The sequence below is a fragment of the Dasypus novemcinctus genome, chromosome 2 (assembly GCF_030445035.2).
Source record: "Dasypus novemcinctus isolate mDasNov1 chromosome 2, mDasNov1.1.hap2, whole genome shotgun sequence".
Taxonomy (NCBI): Eukaryota; Metazoa; Chordata; class Mammalia; order Cingulata; family Dasypodidae; genus Dasypus; species Dasypus novemcinctus.
Window position 1 is genome coordinate 175011120 of NC_080674.1, and position 9039 is coordinate 175020158.

Genomic DNA, 9039 nt, shown 5'->3' on the forward strand with positions numbered 1-9039 from the left:
ATTTGACAAAAGACAGCACCCTTTCTTGATAAAAACACTCCAAAAGATAGGAATAGAAGGAAGCTTTATCAATATGGTAAAATGCATGTATGAAAATCCTTCAGCTAGCATTGTATTCAAAAGCAAAAGACTGAAAACTTTTCCACTGAGATCAGAAACAAGACAAGGATGCTCATTGTCACCATCAATATTCTGTATTTTGCTAGAAGTTCTAGCTAGAGTAATTTGGCTAGATAAAGAAATAAAAACACTCAAACAGGAAAGGAAGAAGTAAAACTTTCACTATTCACTGATTATTTGATCCTATATCTAAAAAATCCTGAAAAATCCACAACAAAGCTACTAGAGCTAATAGATGAGTTAAGCAAAGTGGCATGATACAAGATTAATACACAAAAATCAATAGCATTTCTATACACTACTGATGTGCAATGTGAGGAGGAAGTCAGAAAAAAAATTCCATTTATACTAACAACTAAAACAATGAAATATTTAGGAATAAACTTAACCAAAGACATAAAGGACCTGTGTTCAGGAAACTACAAAGCATTGCTAAAAGAAAGCGAAGACAAGTAAATAGAAGGACATTCCATGTTCATGGAGTAGAATACTAAGTGTCATTAATATGACAATTCTATCCAAGCTGATTTACAGATTCAACACAATTCCAAAAAAAAATTCCAACAGCCTTCTTTTCAGAAATGAAAAGCCAATAATCAAATTTCTTTGGAAGGGTACAGGGCCATGAATAGCCAAAAATATCTTTAAAAAGAGGAACAAAATTGGAGGACTCTCACTTCCTGACTTTAAAGCATATTTCTTAGCTACAGTAGTAAAACCAGCATGGTACTAGTATAAGGACAGGCAAATTGACCAATGGAACCAAACTGGGAACTCAGAAATAGACCCTTATATCTACAGTCAAATAACATTTGACCAGGCTATTAAATCCACCCAGCTAGGTTAGAACAGTCTATTCAACAAATGGTGCTGGAACAACTGTATAGCCATATATAAATGAAAGAAAGAAGACCCTTATCTCACACTTTATACAAAAATTAACTCAAAATGAATCAAGGATCTAAATATAAAAACAATGATTACAAATTTCCTAGAAGGAAATACAGGGAAACATCTTCAAGATCTTGTGGTAGGTGGTAGTTTCTTAAACCTTACATCAAAAGCATAAGTAACAAAAGAAAAAATAGGTAAATGGGACCCACTCAAAATTCAACACTTTTGTACTTCAAAGGACTTGGTCAAAAGAGTGAAAAGGCAGCTGACTTAATGAGAGAAAATATTTGACTTTCACATATCTGATAAGGCTTTATTATCCATGATACATAAAGAAATCACACAACTCAACAATAAAAACACAAATATCTGATTAAAAAATGGGCAAACACTTGAAAAGACAACTGTCCAAAGAAGGTAAACAAATGGCAAACATGGAAAAATGTTCAACATCACTAGTGATTAAGGAAATGCTATTCGAAACTACAATATGCTATCATTTCACACCTATTAGACTGGCTGCTATTAATGTCGGAAAACTGTAAAGGTTGGAGAGCACGCGGAGAGATAGAAATGCTTATTCACTGTTATTGGGAATGAGGAATGGTATAGCCACTGTGGAGGACTGTTTGGCAGTTCCTAAGGAAGTTGAATATAGACATGCCATGGGATCTGGCAATACAATTGCTAGGTACATACCCAGAAGAACTGAGAGCAGTGACACAAAAAATATCTGCAAACCAATATTCATAGCAGCACTATTCACCATAGCCAGAAGCTGGAAATGACCCAGGAGTCCAGCAGCTGAGAAATGGATAAACAAATTGCACTGTATACAAACAATGGCATTTTATGCAGCACTACGAAGAAATGAAGTCGTGAAACATACAACAACATGGATGAACCTGGAGGATATTATGTTGAGTGAAGCAATCCAGACACAAAAGAACAAATACTATACGATTGCACTGATATGAACTAAATATATTATGTGAAATACAAATATATTTGAAAAATGAATATGGGTAAAATTCCATATACAAGACTGTTTTTCTTTAAATCTGAATAAATGTAGGTTAATACTACAAAATGTTAATATCAGACAAAAAATACCTGTTATACTAAGTGAAGGAGATCAGACATAGAGTACTACATACTGTATGATTCCATTTATATGAAATGTAAATATAAATCAATTTATAAAGATGAAATTAGATTAGTGGTTTTGCTTGACTGGGGGAGCAATGCTAATGGGTGTGAAGTTTTTCTTTTTAGAGTAATGAAATTGTTATAAAATTTTTGAGATCATGAATGTACATCATTGTGATTGTACTAAAAGCCACTGATTATACACTTTGGATAAATTGTATAGGTTGTGAATATATCTCAATAAATCTGCTTAATAAACAAATAAATAATTGTGCAAGAATAACCAGAAACAGCAGATATGTACAGCAGGGGAAACAGATAAGGAGGTGAGGAATTTTTTTGTTTGTCTGTTTTTTTCCATTATTATTATTATTATTATTAAAATAATGAAAATGCTCTAATAATGATTGAGGTGATGAATGCATAACTATGTGATTATACCAAATACCAATGATTTTGTACACTTTGGATTAATTGTATGCTTTACTAATATGTATAAATTTACTTGATTTGTTCAAAAAAAAGCAAATGAACAAACTGTGATAATTTCCTACAGTGGGATATTACTCAGTGATTAAAAGAATTGAGCTATAAGCCACAAAAACACAGAGAGAGCCTTAAACGCATATTTTTAAGCCAGCCTGAAATGGCTAGACACTGTATGACTTCAACTACATGACTCTCTGGAAAAGGCAAAACTATAGACAGTAAAATGGTCAGTGGTTGCCAGGAGTTCAGGGGGAAGGAAGGAAGGATGAATAGGTGGAGCTTAGGGCATTTTTAGTATTTACATTACAGATTTAATATCTACTGTACGATACTATAATGGTGGATACATAACACTATGCGTTTGTCAAAACCCATCCATCTGTATGACACACAAAGTTATCCCTAATGTAAACTACGGACTAACAATAATGTATCAATATTGCCTCATCATTTCTACCAAATGTACCACATTAATATACCATGTTAATAATAGGGGAAACTGGGGGTGGGGGGCTGAGGAAGGGGAAGATTAATAGGGGAACTGTGTATACTTTCTTTGCAATTTTTCTATAAGTCTAAAACTGCTCTAAAAAGTAATGTCTATTATAAAAATGGTCAATAAAACCAAAGAATCCAAACACAGGTACTAAGTTACTAGTAAGTGTTCCCTATAGGTATTAGGATTGGATAGACAGGAAAAAAAACAGGGTAACCCTTCTTACTTCATGTAATTTTATTTTATTTTCTGTAGTGACAGTGGTAGGGAAATATTTTACATTTTCATTTCATATATTTCAAATTAAACAAAAACCTAAATGGAAAGCTACTGAAAGTAAGTAATTTAGTTTTTCCATTCATTTAAAAAATTTAATTGTATAAAAAATTTAAAAAATAAGAAATATAAATACATAAATTTCGTTTTATGTTGTCACCACACATTCTGTCATTTTGCTGCTCTCTCCTAAATTAACTATTTCCTATCAGCAATTCAATAAAAAATACCCTAAGCTCTTCAGTCTGTTCAGATAGTCCAAATAGTGGAAGAATTTCTTTTGCACAGTTTCCATTTATTCATACAATGTACTAAATATGATAGATAGGATTTTCATTTCTGAAAAGCTCCTTCAGACTAGAAACTACCGAAATAACAATGTAAAAAGATAATAATTTAGCAAGGGATTGTGTTCCACCAAAGTAGACTCACTTTTATCACTTAAAGGTAGCCTAAAGAGTCCTTGATTTTTCTAGAGAAACAAAGGATTTATAGGTGCTTGAAAATATTTAATTTATTATTTTCATTTACTGATACAGAAGATGTTTATATGAGTTTTAATGTTTTTAAAAAAGCCAGTTTAGCTCACAAAAGATATAAAGACTGCTTTGTGTTGAATTAAAAACAAAACCAAAAAAAAACCTTTTAAGGAGTCCAAGAGTGGCTGATTGGTGGGAGTAACAGACTGTAATCCAAGAATGCAGCCCAGAACAATGAAGAGACCACCGGGAGTTTAGCTCATTTTGCCTGAGGCATCTCTAATCTAAGCAAATTGACTTGGATTTTAGTTGCCCTGCTGGCCTGGGGGAAAGAAGTCAAAGTTTGGATCTGCCTTAGGTAGGAGAGAAAGGGGAGTCCAGAGGGAGACTAAACTCACATTAAACAGGGACAACGAAATATCAGCCTCAGACTGAAAGAAAAACAGATACTTTCGGGAAAGAGGATGAAGGTACAGAGAAAGTCTCTGTATAACTGAACAGAGTGAGGAAGAAACAAAAAAGAAAACAGTAAACAAACAAAACTGCTCTGAGTTGAGGTTGTAGCTTGCAGGTCATTGCAAGGACTTTTACTCCTAAATGGAATGCCGGCCCCTGCAGGTCTGTGAGTGGAAAGTGAAAAGATATGAATGAAGTTTCCAAGTATGACAGCGCCTGCTGCAAGGGAGGGGTAGAGGGGCAAGGGCCAGTTAGTTGGCTGTTGTAATAACTTATCAAGAGATGATGTCTAGACCAAGGGGAGAGGAGAGGAGGTGGTGAAAAGTCTCATTCTGGACACCTGAAAGTACACAGTTAGGATTTCCTATCTGTGTGAATATGCACTGTGAGCAAAAGGCATATCTGACAGGGAAAATAGTTGAAAATATACATATCCTTCAATCTAGCTGTTCATCTTATATAGATATTCTTGCCTAAATGAACAGAGACTTGGGCAAGAATACAACACTGTTTATTATCATTCCTTTTTGTTCCCATCATTAGGGGAAGAGATCAACTGAATATGATCTCTTTAAATCATGTAATACTATTCAACGATAGGATTGTTGAATACTATTGTATTCACACAGATCTGAATACAATAGTATTCAACAATACTAGTTCTATGTGAATTAGATCTGTGTGAATTAACTTGGCTGATCTTAAAAAGGAAGTTGTGTGAAAAAATAAAATAGGTACAGTATAACATTATGTAAATAATAAAACCCACAACTCAATATTGAGCATAGATATATAAATTTTAGTAAATATACAAAAACTTGAATTGGAGGGATAGGAATGACTTCATAAAAATGATAGTCTCAGGAATGGAAAAGAATAAGAAAATGGAGATGGGTATATGGGCAATTTATGCTACTCTATTGCTTTGCATTTAAATACTTTTCCTTAAATTATTCAAAGGCTTGAGGCAAAAACAAATGTTAAAAGAGAATTTCAACCAACAAAATTCCAAGATGCTTGATGACTTGTACGTAATATTATACAAAGTTTCCATGCTTACAGACACTAAAATTCTGTTCAGCAATTTTAGCAAAACACTTACAGAGAACCAACTCAACTGTAGTATAATGAAAAATTTGGCTGGTCTTTGTCTTTATTTCCCAGGAAGCAACCTCTGAGTCTTTGGACTTTTCCTGTGATTGGAATAATGGCTTTTGCTCTTCAGGGTGGGTCACTCTTGCTAGTTGGAGGTAGAATGGGCCACATCTGCAAGACTAAGCATGTGATTAGGGGGCTGGGATTTACAGCTATGACACATCAACCCATTCCCCAGACCTCTGGGGGTGAAGGGAGCATTCAGATTGAGTCCAACCTCCGTAATGAGTTCAACCTATTCCATAAATCTTGGGACACTTGAAGCCACTATGAATTTCCATGACTGGTAAAATAAGTATCTGTTCCTGGAGGGTGACAACACATCCACTGCGAAAGGACACAGGCATTTGAGACCCTCCTAGACCTCCACACCTTGGTGTATGCTTCTCTCTTCTTTTTTTTTTTTTAAGCAATTTTCCTCATACACCATACAGTCCATCCAAAATGTAGAAACAATATATAATCACAAAATTGTGCATTCATCACCACAATCAATTTTAGAACATTTTCATGGCTCAGGAAGAAAACCCCATACCTTTTTAAGCCCTCTTATTATTTGCACTTAGCATTGGTATGGTATCTTTGTTACAACTGATGACAGAAAATATTAAAATACTACTGCAGTCCATAGTTTGTATTAGGTGTATCTTCTTTTGTCTTCTTATTTGTATCATTTTTTACTATAATGAAACATAATCTTAAGTACAGCTTTTGCAGTGAGTTCTGTGAGTCTTTCTAGCAAATAATTGAACCTGAGTGCATAGTGGAAACTCGGGAATTTGTGGCCAGCTGGTCAGAAGTGTTAGAGGCCTGAACCCCTGAGCTCCTGTTGGGGACCTGCGTAGGGGCTGCCCTCAACCTGTGGATTCTGGCCCAACCATGGGTGGAGTTAGAAGTGACTTGGGGGGCAGTAGTCTGCAGTTGCTGACTGAACTTGGCCTGCCTACATACCAACATTCCAGGCACTGAGAGAATACTCCCAAAACATGATCCCTGAGCCCAAAACACACAGTCAGTCATGTTTCCTGTTTTTGATTAAACAGAGATGGCTTCTTCAAATGAGATAAGTACAGGCTTAGCTAAAAATGATTTATGTAAGGGAGGTACATATTTATTATGATTGGGAGAAATTTTTCATGGGAGGGAAGAAAGTGCATATGATATTAGGTTAGAAATGTATTCAATTGTTAGGAGGGACAGAAACAGAGAGGTTGCTGATTCTACAAATTTATAGAAAGAATGCCAAACATTTCAAATGTGTAGGTAAAAGTAGCAAAATACTTAGGACTAAATCTCAAACCTAGCCAGCCTAGCAAAAAACAAGAGTATTCTGCAATAATTCTTTGCAGAAACAAAGCCTGAATTAGAGCACCTAAATGTGTATGCTATTCCAAATTCTTAAAATCACCTATATTAAGCTGACCAATAAAATGTATTTAATAGCATATGCATGAATACATTAAGTATGAAACTAATTTGAAAACCATGCTATGCTAAACACACTTAAGATACTCCATTTTATAAATATACACGTAGGAGTCTAAGAATAATAACAAAAGTCATTTTTTAATGCACACATACTCAGGGCTAGGCATTTTAGAAATTAAACTATTAAACTAGTCCTATGCATTGCATTACTGAATATTTATTAGTAGGTACTAGAAATAACCCCATAACACAGATGAAGAACCTGAGGCTTAGAAAGAATTAGTGAAATAGTTTAGCTTGTAAGTGGTTCTTGGAGGTTCTGTAATCTACCTATTAGAACTTTTTTTTAATAGCTACAGGATATTTGTGGTCCTTCCTATGGATGGCAGATAAACTTGGTAGTTAATTTTTAATTTGTAATCGAGGGAGTCTGGGTTCAAATCTTGGTTCAGTGACTTACCAGTTGGATCACTTGGAAAAAGTTAAACTTTCTACATGTCATGTTTCTTATGTATAAAATTACGATAATATTAATTATGGTAGAGATGTCGCAAGAATGTTGCAATTAGGGAAATAATGTGAAGATTTAAAATAGTCCCTGGTACCTAGTGAACATTGGTTCATTTCTGGCTATCACACATATATTTTAAAATTATCATTGTTAGATGTTGGAGTGAGACAATTGGGATGCAGAGACCAGTGATTGCAGACAAGGATTTATTGGGACGCTCTCCCAAAGGAAGGGGTCTGAAGAATAAACTTCAGCCCACCTCTGGCAGAGGTAGTCATGAATTTATACAGTACATCTATAGGCAGCAACATGCTTAGTTAGTGGGAGTGGGTTTGGGCTTAGGTAAGACCCGAGGGCCCATAGGGATGGCTAGGGGTCAATGGGCTAGGGGCAGTGAATTCTAGGGGTGCAGGAGGGGTTGGTAGGGTCATATGGCTTCTCTGTCCATTCTTGTGAGGAAATGAACTGTACCTGGACATATAGGCTCAGTATGGGGTGCTGTTCAATGTCACAGGATGTGGCTCCTTCTGAGTAAATGGCTGGTCGCCCTTCCACAGTGGGGCAGGTTAATAATAAACTTCCAGCTTCTGCAAGTTGTGGCTGTTATTCAGGACGGGGGCCAGGGATGGGGTCTAGACTTGTCAATCATCACCAAGGAAATATGAAGTTAATGGTCAACCTCAGGCTGATATGTTCGTTGAATCACAGTTAGGGTACAGAAACTTCTCTTAAGCTAAAATCATACTGTCATGAATTGTTTTATCACTATTTGGGATAAAGTATCTTCTGAAAATATTCAACATATTAAAAATCATACTAAAATTCTAAGTCCCAATGGGTGAAATGTTGGCTATAACTGTCCCATGTTGCTTTGGGACAATTGAGAAACAATTGTAATAGCATTTTTGGTCATGTGTTTATTCACTCATGGCATTCCATTCACCACTCTACAATATTAGATTTTGACAACTGATGTTTTAATTGTTATGTAATTGTATCTTTCTTTTTTATTTCTTTTTCTCCTGTACATCGTCCTACTTACCTAACCTCATCTGAAAAACCTCACATTTATTGGAGAGAGATACTTCATGCAAGTATACGGGAGTTATTATCCAATGATCTCATATTTAACACACAATGAAGAAGAAAATAGTACCCTTTTAAGATAACTTATTCTAATATTTTTTTGGTTGAAAGTAAATAATATTTTACTGATATGTTCTGTCATAATATGCAGATATTATTTGTAAAGGGACAGATTTTCTTTGGGGAGTCTTTTCTCATATTCATGTGATGTAGCATTGATAGCCAAATGTCCTTTCAAAATTCTTAAAATGATAGCCAATTTGCAACTTGAAACATATATTTTTCCTTTCTTAATCTTTCTCTCTCTCTCAAGTCTAAACACTTAACCCAGCAAATTAGCACACACATACTTAGGCCCAATTCACTTTCCTAAACCAATTTATCTTTCACATTCCTTATATGAACTCTCCATGAGAATAGATTACATGTGTATAGTCGTCTTTACAAGAAGGCAATAAATTTGGAAGAGTAGGAATCAAATAAGTAAATAATCAGGGTTG